Genomic DNA, 10,554 nt, shown 5'->3' with positions numbered 1-10,554 from the left:
CCACGTAAAATATGCAAACCAAATTAGAGACGTCTAACTTGTTTTTGCAGGGTTTGGTGATGTGATATGGCCATAATGTGATGATGAATATGTATGAGATGATCATTATTGTATTGTGGCAACCGGCATGAGCCTTATGGTTGTCTTTAAATTTCATGTTGAGTAGTATTTCAAAGTAGTTGTAATAGTTGCTACATGAGGTGAACAACCATGAAGACGGCGCCATGGACCTTGACGCTATGCCGACGATGATGGATATCATGCCCATTGATGATGGAGATCATGTCCGTGCTTTGGAGATGAAGATCAAAGGCGCAAAGACAAAAAGGGCCATATCATATCACATATGAATTGCATGTGATGTTAATCCTTTATGCATCTTATTTTGCTTAGAACGCGACGGTAGCATTATAAGATGATCCCGCTCATTAATATCAAGATAATAAAGTGTTCTCCCCTTGTATGCACCATTGCAACAGTTCATCGTTTCGAAGCATCTCGTGATGATCGGATGTGATAGATTCTACGTTCATAAACAACGGGTGTAAGCCATGTTTGCACACGCAGAATACTTGGGTTTGCTTGACGAGCCTAGCATGTACAGACATGGCCTCGGGACAACGGAAACCGAAAGGTTGAACACGAGTCATATGGATGATATATGATCAACATGTTGATGTTCACCATTGAAGCTACATCATCTCACGTGATGATCGGTTTGGTGTAGTGGATCTGGATCGTGTACCACTTAACAACTATGAGGGATGTTGTATTAAGTGGGAGTTCATTAGTAATTAGATTAAAACATGAACTAATTATCATAAACATAGTCTGAGTAGTATTTTGAATTAATTTGTAGTATTGGCATCCGTTTTCTACCAAGCGCTAGTCTTGTAATTGAGATAGAAATACTGTTAAAATCTGACAAGAAACTTTACGGATTGGTACCGTATTGTTAAAGAATCAAGAAATGATTAAGTCCTATTGAAACTTTTAGTAAACCTCACATTGTTGATTCAAAGAGCTATGGTTTCAATTAGTACCTAAAGTTATCTTGTCTCCATGAAACTTGAAGTTCAAATCTGTTTGAAAAAGTAAGGAGCTGAAAATTTAGTTTTCAGAAATAAGCAAGGTATGAGATATATGTGATATCTAAGACCTTATTGCAAGATGATAGAATATAATCTAGTGAGACTACATAAACTCATAAGTTTTATGGGAATGTACGAAGGTTGAAGACGCCCGGCGTCCCAATCCTCCAACTAAGTTGGACACTAAAGATATTCAAATATCCATGAAATGATCGTCATTAGTATGCATTGTTGCTAAGACTCGTTGTTTCGAAGCATCTCGTGATGATCGGGTGTTATAGATTCTACGAGTGCATGCAACGGGTGCAAGTCAGATTTGCACATGCGAATACTGAGGTTAAACTTTACGAGCCTAGCATGTACAGACATGGTCTCGGAAAAGTCGTCATGATATGATGGATAAAATTATGAGTGAAATTGTTCATCATATTACAAAGTTACTAATAGTGAAATCTGAAACACTTGTCATATGATGATCAACTTCAAAGTAAGAACCTCAAGGTTATTGGTATTTGACCAACAAACCTAGAAGTTAATGATGTTAAAGTGTTTTTCTGAGAATGAGGAAAGCTAAAAGAGAAACTACAAAAGATATTTTGGCAGAAAGAAAAGAAAAGACTAGAAAGTCTAGCTCAGGTGTATATAAATGATATACATGTTATGGATGTATTCCTTGTTTGGTCACACAATGAAATTCTTGGGTATTTGTACCATATTGGTTGGTATGAAGTGTCATACAAAAACAACGCAATACAAGAATACAATGGCCTAAGTGACTGACAAGGAATATGATAGGAATGCACGTCTGGAACAAAAATAAAGTGTTATTATGTTCGTCGTTGGTATTCTATCTAGCCCTTAGAATTTATAATAAAGAACTTAATAATTGTTATTTTGCTTTGGTCAAATAAAAAAATGAGTTGTTCAAATTATGACATTACTCCATGTACGATGGATAAGTTATTATAAATCTTAATGGTGAAACACACATACATAACACTGACGCTAAAATGCCATAAGGCAAATGATTTGAATTCCACTTATTTGTGGAACCGCCATTTAGGTCATGTTAGAAAGGAACGCATGAAGGAACTCCATGCAAATGGATTTTTGGAGTCATTCGATTTTTGAATCATTTGGCGCTTGCAAATCTTTTCTAAAGAGAATGACTGAAATACCGTTCATAGGCCAAGAGTTGAACGGGCTACTAACTTAGTGGAAAAATACATGATGATGTATGTGGTTCACTGGGCATAGGTGTGTGCGGGAGATTCTTCTACTTCATGAAAACTTCCAACAATGAATTGAATATATATGTGGATATATTCGATAAGGAAGAAGTTTGAAACATTTGAATGGATTCAAATAAATTTCAGCATGAGGTGGAAATCATCGTAATAGAAAAGTCAAATATCTATGATTGGATCATAGTGGAAATATTTGAATTACGAGTTTTAGCGAACATCTAAGAGAGTTATGAAATTTTTCTACAACTCATGTTTCTTGGAGTATCATAGTGATGATGGAGTATCCGAGATATGTATCCAAACCTTGTTGGGTCAATGATGAAATAAAATATTGATGCCATTATATTTTTGTGGATTATGCTTTAGTAACTACCGCTTTTACACTAAATAGAGCATCATCATGATCCGTTGAAATGACACCATACGAGTTATGGAATGGGTATGAACCCTAATAGTCCTTTCTTAAATTTTGGAATGCATAGCATAAAGTAAATAAGTTTACAACCAAAATCGGATGAATGTCTCTGTTGGTTATCCCACATAATTGATTGGGAATTCTTTCCACTATGGAGACAAAGACAAAAGTGTTTGTCGATGTTTCTTACTTATTTCCAAGAAATTGTTTTTAGCGCAGTATTTGAGTGGGAGGACAATAGAACTTGATAAGGTTTATGAACCTGAGCATAATGATCAGAGTAGCGCAGCATCGGAATTGGTTCCGGAAGCGGCCACGACGATCATGGCTCCCATGTCTACAAAATGTTATAGTCATGGAGATCGAAGTACTTATTGAACCTTGTAGGTATGGTTTACTTTGTGATCAAATAAATGATCTGTGAACAAAGGATTGTTTTTGAACAATGATAAATCAACTACATACAAAGAAGTTATGATGGGCCCTGACTCCGTTAAAATGGCTATACGCCATGAAATCCAAGATAGATGAATATTTTTTGAAAGTAAACGGATCTATAAAATTGATGGACTTGGATGGAATATCCTTGAATAAGCTCGACTTGTCGAAAAGTTGTTTACGACAAAGTTCAAAGAGTTGACTACGATAAGATTAGATCTTCCGTAGCAATGCTTATAGTCTATGTGGATTATTCTAGTAATCTCTACATATTTGTTTCATGAGATATGATAGTAGGATGGCAAAATACATTACTTAATAGAAGTGTGTATTAAAGGTGTATACAAGATACAACCAATTGTTTTGCTAGTCCGTGGAATACTAGATAGGTAAACGAACTTCAATTGGATGAAGTGAGTATCGCGGAGTTGGAATCTTCACCGGATGAAATAGTCAAAGAGTTTTTTGATTTCATCAGAAACGATGAAGAGGCTTGCATTTGCAAGAAATTAAGTGGGAGTGCTCAGACATATTTATAATACTTTATGTAGATACAAATAGTTGGTTATAAATGATGTAATTATATACTTGATTATAAAAGGTTTCATTGAGAATTAACTTCAATGAAAGGATATGGACTGAAACATATTTAGTGTCAAGATCTATGAAGATAGATTGAGACACATAATAAAGTTTAAGTCAAAGTACATAGAATGGATATTGAAGTAGTTCAATATAGAAATATTAAGAAAATGTTCTTGTCATGTGAAGGTTTAACAAGACTTGAGTGTATCTGACACTCAATAAAGTAAAAACACATGAGTGATTATAGATCACGAATAATATGTACACAATCAGATGTTCTGTGTTCTAAAAAGTTAGGAGCATATACCAGAATGATACATGTGATGATCAATGGACAAACAGTAAGAATATCCCTGTGTGCTTTAGAAGAACCAAGGATATATATATAGTTTCATATGGGGTAATGACAAACAAATCGTTGTAAGGTGTTGCACCGATATTTGTTTTGTCACATATAAAAATAAAAATTTCAATCTCAAATTAGACTAAGTGTTGTTTAAAAGGTAGCACATGAGCTAGAAGTTGTCTATGCTAGATTTAGAAGAGTTCTAAATATTGTGACGGATTCTACAAACGAAGGCAGATTATGTCATTGTTTTGACAATGACTGAGGATGTTAAGTCAAGAGGTTCTTTGAGAACTTGGTGTAGTTCCGACAGTGTCAGAATTTTGAAGCTATATTGTGTATGACAATATTGGTGACATATTTCAGACTGCGGAATTAAGGTTCCACCAGAAGACCAAACATATTTAATGCCGACTCATTTGGAAAATGAGTGATGCGTGAAGACGCTAATGAATTGCAAAATACATACGTTTCTGAGTTTGTCAGAATCGTTGACTAAAACCTCTCCCGTGAGCAAAACATGATAAAGCACCAGAAGGCCAAGGTGTTATATCTTTACAAATGTAAACTAGATTATTGACTCTAGTGCAAGTGGGAGACTGTTGGAGATATGCCCAAGAGGCAATAATAAAATGGTTATTATAATATATCTTTGTGTTTATGATAATGTTTACATACCATGCTATAATTGTATTAACCGAAACATTGATACATGTGTGTTATGTGAACAACAAGGAGTCCCTAGTAAGCCTCTTAACTAGCTTGTTGATTAATAGATGATTAGTTTCATAATCATGAACATTGGATGTTATTAATAACAAGGTTATATCATTATATGAATGATGTAATGGACACACCCAATTAAGCGTAGCATAAGATCACGTCATTAAGTTATTTGCTATAAGCTTTCGATACATAGTTACCTAGTCCTTTTGACCATGAGATCATGTAAATCACTTATACCGGAAAGGTACTTTGATTACATCAAACGCCACTGCGTAAATGGGTGGTTATAAAGGTGGGATTAAGTATCCGGAAAGTATGAGTTGAGGCATATGGATCAACAGTGGGATTTGTCCATCCCGATGACAGATAGATATACTCTGGGCCCTCTCAGTGGAATGTCATCTAATTAGCTTGCAAGCATATGAATAAGTTCATAAGAGACTACATACCACGGTACGAGTAAAGAGTACTTGTCAAGAGACGAGGTTGAACAAGGTATAGAGAGATACCGATGATCAAACCTCGGACAAGTAAAATATCGCGTGACAAAGGGAATTGGTATCGTATGTGAATGGTTCATTCGATCACTAAGTCATCGTTGAATATGTGGGAGCCATTATGGATCTCCAGATCCCGCTATTGGTTATTGGTCGGAGAGAAGTCTCAATCATGTCTACATAGTTCGCGAACCGTAGGGTGACACACTTAAGGTTTGATGTCGTTTAAGTAGATATGGAAATATGGAATGGAGTTCGAAGTTTTGTTCGGAGTCTCGGATGGGATCCAGGACATCACGAGGAGGTCCGGAATGGTCCGGAGAATAAGATTCATATATAGGAAGTCATTTTCTAGTTTTGAAAATGATCCGTATTTTTCCTGGAAGGTTCTAGAAGGTTCTAGAAGAGTCCGGAAGAAATCAGCATGGAAGGTGGAGTCCCAGAGGGACTCCACCCACCTTGGCCGGCCAGCCTAAGGGAGGAGGAGTCCCAAGTGGACTCCTCCCCATGGTGGCCGGCCACCCCACCAAGGAAAGGGGGGAGTCCCACTCCCCCTAGGTTTGGTCATATGGAAGGTTTATGTTGGGGTCTTATTCGGAGACTTTTGACCTAATCCTTGGGGCTTCCACCTATATAAAGAGAGGAGGGGAGGGGCTGGCCGGCCACTCTTGGCTCCACCTTGGCCGCACCCCTATGAGGGCCGGCGCCCAAGCCCCCTCTCCCCAAAACCCTAGCTACCTCTCCTCCACCACATCTCCCGCATATGCTTAGCGAAGCTCCGCCGGAGATCTCCATCGACACCGCCACCATGTCGTCGTGATGTTGGGATTCCAAGGAGGATCTACTACTTCCGCTGCCCGCTGGAACGGGGAGAAGGACGTCGTCATCAACACCGAACGTGTGACCGAGTACGGAGGTGCTGCCCGATTGTGGCACCGTCAAGATCTTCTACGCGCTTTTGAAAGCGGCAAGTGATCGTCTACCGCAGCAACGAGAGCCTCCTCTTGTAGGCTTTGGAAATCTTCAAGGGTTAGTCTCGTTCATCCCCTCGTTGCTCCCATCTTCTAGATTGCATCTTGGCTTGGATTGCGTTCTCGCGGTAGGATTTTTTTTGTTTTCTATGCTACGAATCCCTACAGAAAACTGATTTTTTAAAATGGTGGTAGCTCTAATTTGGAACTCTAGAGGCTTAAATAGGCCTGATAAGCTCACTAGAGTCCATGATCTCATTAGAGAAACATGCCCTGATATTATTTGTTTTTCTGAATCCAAAAAGGAGGATTTCTCTAGTTTACAGTTGCAACAACTAGATCCAGGGGGAGATTCTCTTGGAACTAGTTGCCCGCTGTGAAAACTGCTGGAGGGATCCTTGTTGGTATTAGTTCTGAGATTTTTGACATAGTGAGGTGGGATATTTTCTCTTGTTGTGTCTCTGTGCAAATTAAGGCAAAAAAGACAATATCATTTGGAGAGTCATTGATGTGTATGGCTGTGCTTATGAAGAGTATAAACTAGATTTTATTAATGAATTGCATAATGTCTTTGCTTGCTGGAGTGGTCCTACCTTAATTGGTGGTGACTTCAACCTCATTAGAGAGAAAAGTGAGAAGAGCACTGGTAACATCAACCAACATTGGGCCAACCTGTTTAATGATTGGATTAATAAATTCAATCTGATGGAGCTTAAGAATCCCAGCAGACAATTTTCTTGGGCTAATAACCAAGATAATTTGGTCATGGCCTTGTTAGATAGAGTCTTTGTGTCTACTTGTTGGGATGCCTTATTCCCTGCTAGTAGTTTAGCTTCAAAACCCAGAGTGGGTAGTGATCATACCCCTCTTATTTGTGGATACTGGTGCTTTGAAAATTCCTCATGTTAAGCATTTTAGATTTGAAAAATGGTGGCTTAAGGTTGAGAGTTTTGAACAAGTGGTGGCCAAGTTCTAGCAAGCCCCTTGTCATCTCCAAAATTCTCTTGATAGGTGGCAATTTAAAATGATTAATACTAGGAAAGGTTTAAAAGGTTGGTCAGCCAACATTGAATCTGCCCAAAGGAAACTCAAGCAAGGGTTGGTTGCTGGGTATGATCTACTTGATATATTTTCTGAAACTCAAAGCCTTTCACCTGCTTCTAAAAATAGAATGAAGAATATCTCTATTGAACTGACTAAAATTTGGAGTGATGAGGAAATAAAAGCTAGGCAAAGGTCTAGAGAAAGATATATTTTAGAAGGGGATCGTAACACTGCTTACTTCCATTCTGTAGCAAATCAGAGAAGGAGGAAGAAGCAAATCTATCAGTTGCAAGGAGATGTAGGGATGGTTGAGGACAACAAAGGTATGTTCGATATTGCTGTTAAGTATTATAAGGACCTTTTTTGCAAAGAACCTTGCCTTGATATTGACTTGATGAATGATTTCTGGGACCCTAAGGATATGGTGTCTCAACAACATATTGATATGCTTGATGCTCCCTTTTCTGAAAAAGAGGCAAAGGATGAAATCTTTGGCTCCTATGCCGAGGTTGCTCCTGGACCTGATGGTTTTTCTTTTCTTTTTTATAAACATTTTTGGGAGCTCATTAGAGCTGATTTCATGGATATGGTGAAGGATTGGAATGAGGGGAAACTTGATCTTTATAGATTGAATTTTTCTCTCTTGACTTTGATTCAAAAGGAGGTTGATGTTGTATCTATACAGAAATTCAGACCCATTGCCTTGACTAATTGCAGTTTTAAGATTTTTTCTAAGTGTGCCACTAATAGGATGGGTGTGGTTAGTGAAGAACTTATCTCTCCTAATCAAACAGCTTTTTTTAAAGGGAGGTATATCCTTGAGAGTGTGGTCTCTGCCCATGAAGTTATTCATGATGCAGTTCATAAGGGGCAATCTGGTTTCATTTTTAAACTTGACTATGAAAAGGCATATGATAGGGTTGACAGAGACTTCCTTTTGAGAGTTATGAGGATGAGGGGTTTTAGCCATAGATGGATGTCTATCATTGAGGGGCTCTTGCACAATGGCTTTGTTGGTGTTAGGATTAATGACTGCAATAGTCAGTTCTTCCTCACCAGTAGAGGTGTAAGGCAGGTGGATCCTATATCCCCCATCCTTTTTACTTTTATGGCTGATGTTTTCACCAAAGTCCTGACCAAGGCTGCTGGTAGTAGACAGATAGCTGGACTTATGCAAGAGTTAGGGGGAGGGATCTTCAGCATGCAGTATGATGATGATACTCTTCTCTTCCTAGAAGATAGTTTGCATTCTACCATAAACTTAAAATGGATCCTCGCTTGTTTTGAACATATGTCTGGTATGAGGATAAATTTCCATAAATGTGATCTGGTCCCTATTAATGTGGATGAGAATGATGCACAGCTTATTGCCGAATCCTTGAGTTGTAAGTTGGGGGATTTCCCTATGCAATATCTAGGAGTTCCTCTCCATCACAACAAGCTTAGGAGAGAGGATATACAACCTGTTGTTGACAAGATCCTCAAAAGGGCTGATGGGTGGAGAGGGAAGCTTCTTAATCATGCTGTTAAATTAGAGCTGGTTAGAAGTGTCTTAGCCAGTATTCATATTTACTTACTTAGTGTGATGAAATGCCCCAAGTGGGCTATTACCCTTATTAATTCTCAAATGGCTCACTGTCTTTGGGACAATTATGAGGGACACCATAAGTACCATCTAGCTAACTGGGGTTGGTGTTATCACCAGAATTTGACCGAATCAGAGGTGGGCCGCGATCAAGATGGGCTTGAAGAATATACATGGAAGAATATACGTGAATCGGCCTTATATGCAAAGTTTGGGCTAGTTTTGCCCGTGTATCTGTATTATAGTAGGATACGTATCGGTTAGTTAGAGTTTGGCTCGTGCACGGTTGGGATTATTCCCACGTTAGAAAGTCTACGGACTATAAATATGTATCTAGGGTTTATGAAATAAACAACAATCACGTTCACCACAAACCAATCTAGGCGCATCGCCAACTCCCTTGTCTCGAGGGTTTCTTCCGGGTAAGCATCATGCTGCCTAGATCGCATCTTGCGATCTAGGCAGTACAAGTTTATTCGCTGTTCATGCGTTGCTCGTACTGAAGCCTTTTTGATGGCGAGCAACGTAGTTATCTTAGATGTGTTAGGGTTAGCATTGTTCTTCGTATCATATGATGTCGTCGTGCAACCCTTAGACATCTAGCCGCCCTTACACCTATCTTAGGTGTAGGGGCGGCACCCCGCTTGATCATTATTTAGTAGATCCGATCCGTTATGGTTGCTCCTTGTTCTGCAAGGATTAGTTTAATATCTGCATAGTTAGGCCTTACAAAGGGTTGAAGGATCCAGCGGCACGTAGGGTGTAGTTTGCTAGCCCTAGACAGGATGTTCCGGGGATCAACCTCGTGTTGGTTTTTAGGCCTTGTCTAGGATCGGCTTACGATCACCGTGCGTGGCCGCGAGGCTCAATCACGAGTAGGATGTTCCGATTATGCGGTGAAAACCCTAAATCATCGTAGATCGTTTTAGCTTTATTCTGATCAAGCAGGACCACCATATATTCGTACACCTCGTGCGAATCATGGGTGGATCGGCTCTTTGAGCCGATTCACAGGATAACCTGAGAGCCGATCGAGGCTCGTATTTAATGTTTACGTGTATGCCATGCAGGAAACTAAGCGAGGCACATCCATCACCTTCCTGACCAGGTATAGGCCAGGTGGCACGCCCTTGCACCAGCATCGGACGTGCGTGCCGAATCTTTGCGGGCCGTCGCTCGGAGGGACCAGGGCCAGCCGCAGCCCTAAGTTGTTCCCGGCTCTACTGTGTTGCCCGTCGCTGCTCGCCGGTGGGTTTCTGACCGCAACACATTCTGGCACGCCCGGTGGGACCATCTTCGACATCAACCACCTCGCCATCTACATCTGAGATGGCGGACGGCACTCCAGTCACGTACGAGGATTTGACCGAGGAGCTCAAGAAGAAGTATGACGAGGTCAAAGCGATCCTCGAAGCCGACCTCATCGGCTCTTTTCACAGAACCCGCTTACATGATATCTACTAGATGTCTTGGGCCTCTCCCATCTAGGAGCAAGCAAACTGACTCCTCTCGGGAAGAAGACCTCGAGGAGTTAGAGGATGACTATGAAGGAGAAGAGGACAGGTACCACCGGCCGAGGTGGTGCCCTGATGGACTCAGCCGTTCCCAA

This window comes from Lolium perenne, chromosome 3 (assembly GCF_019359855.2).
Source record: "Lolium perenne isolate Kyuss_39 chromosome 3, Kyuss_2.0, whole genome shotgun sequence".
Taxonomy (NCBI): domain Eukaryota; kingdom Viridiplantae; phylum Streptophyta; class Magnoliopsida; order Poales; family Poaceae; genus Lolium; species Lolium perenne.
Note: the sequence above shows the minus strand (reverse complement) of the source record.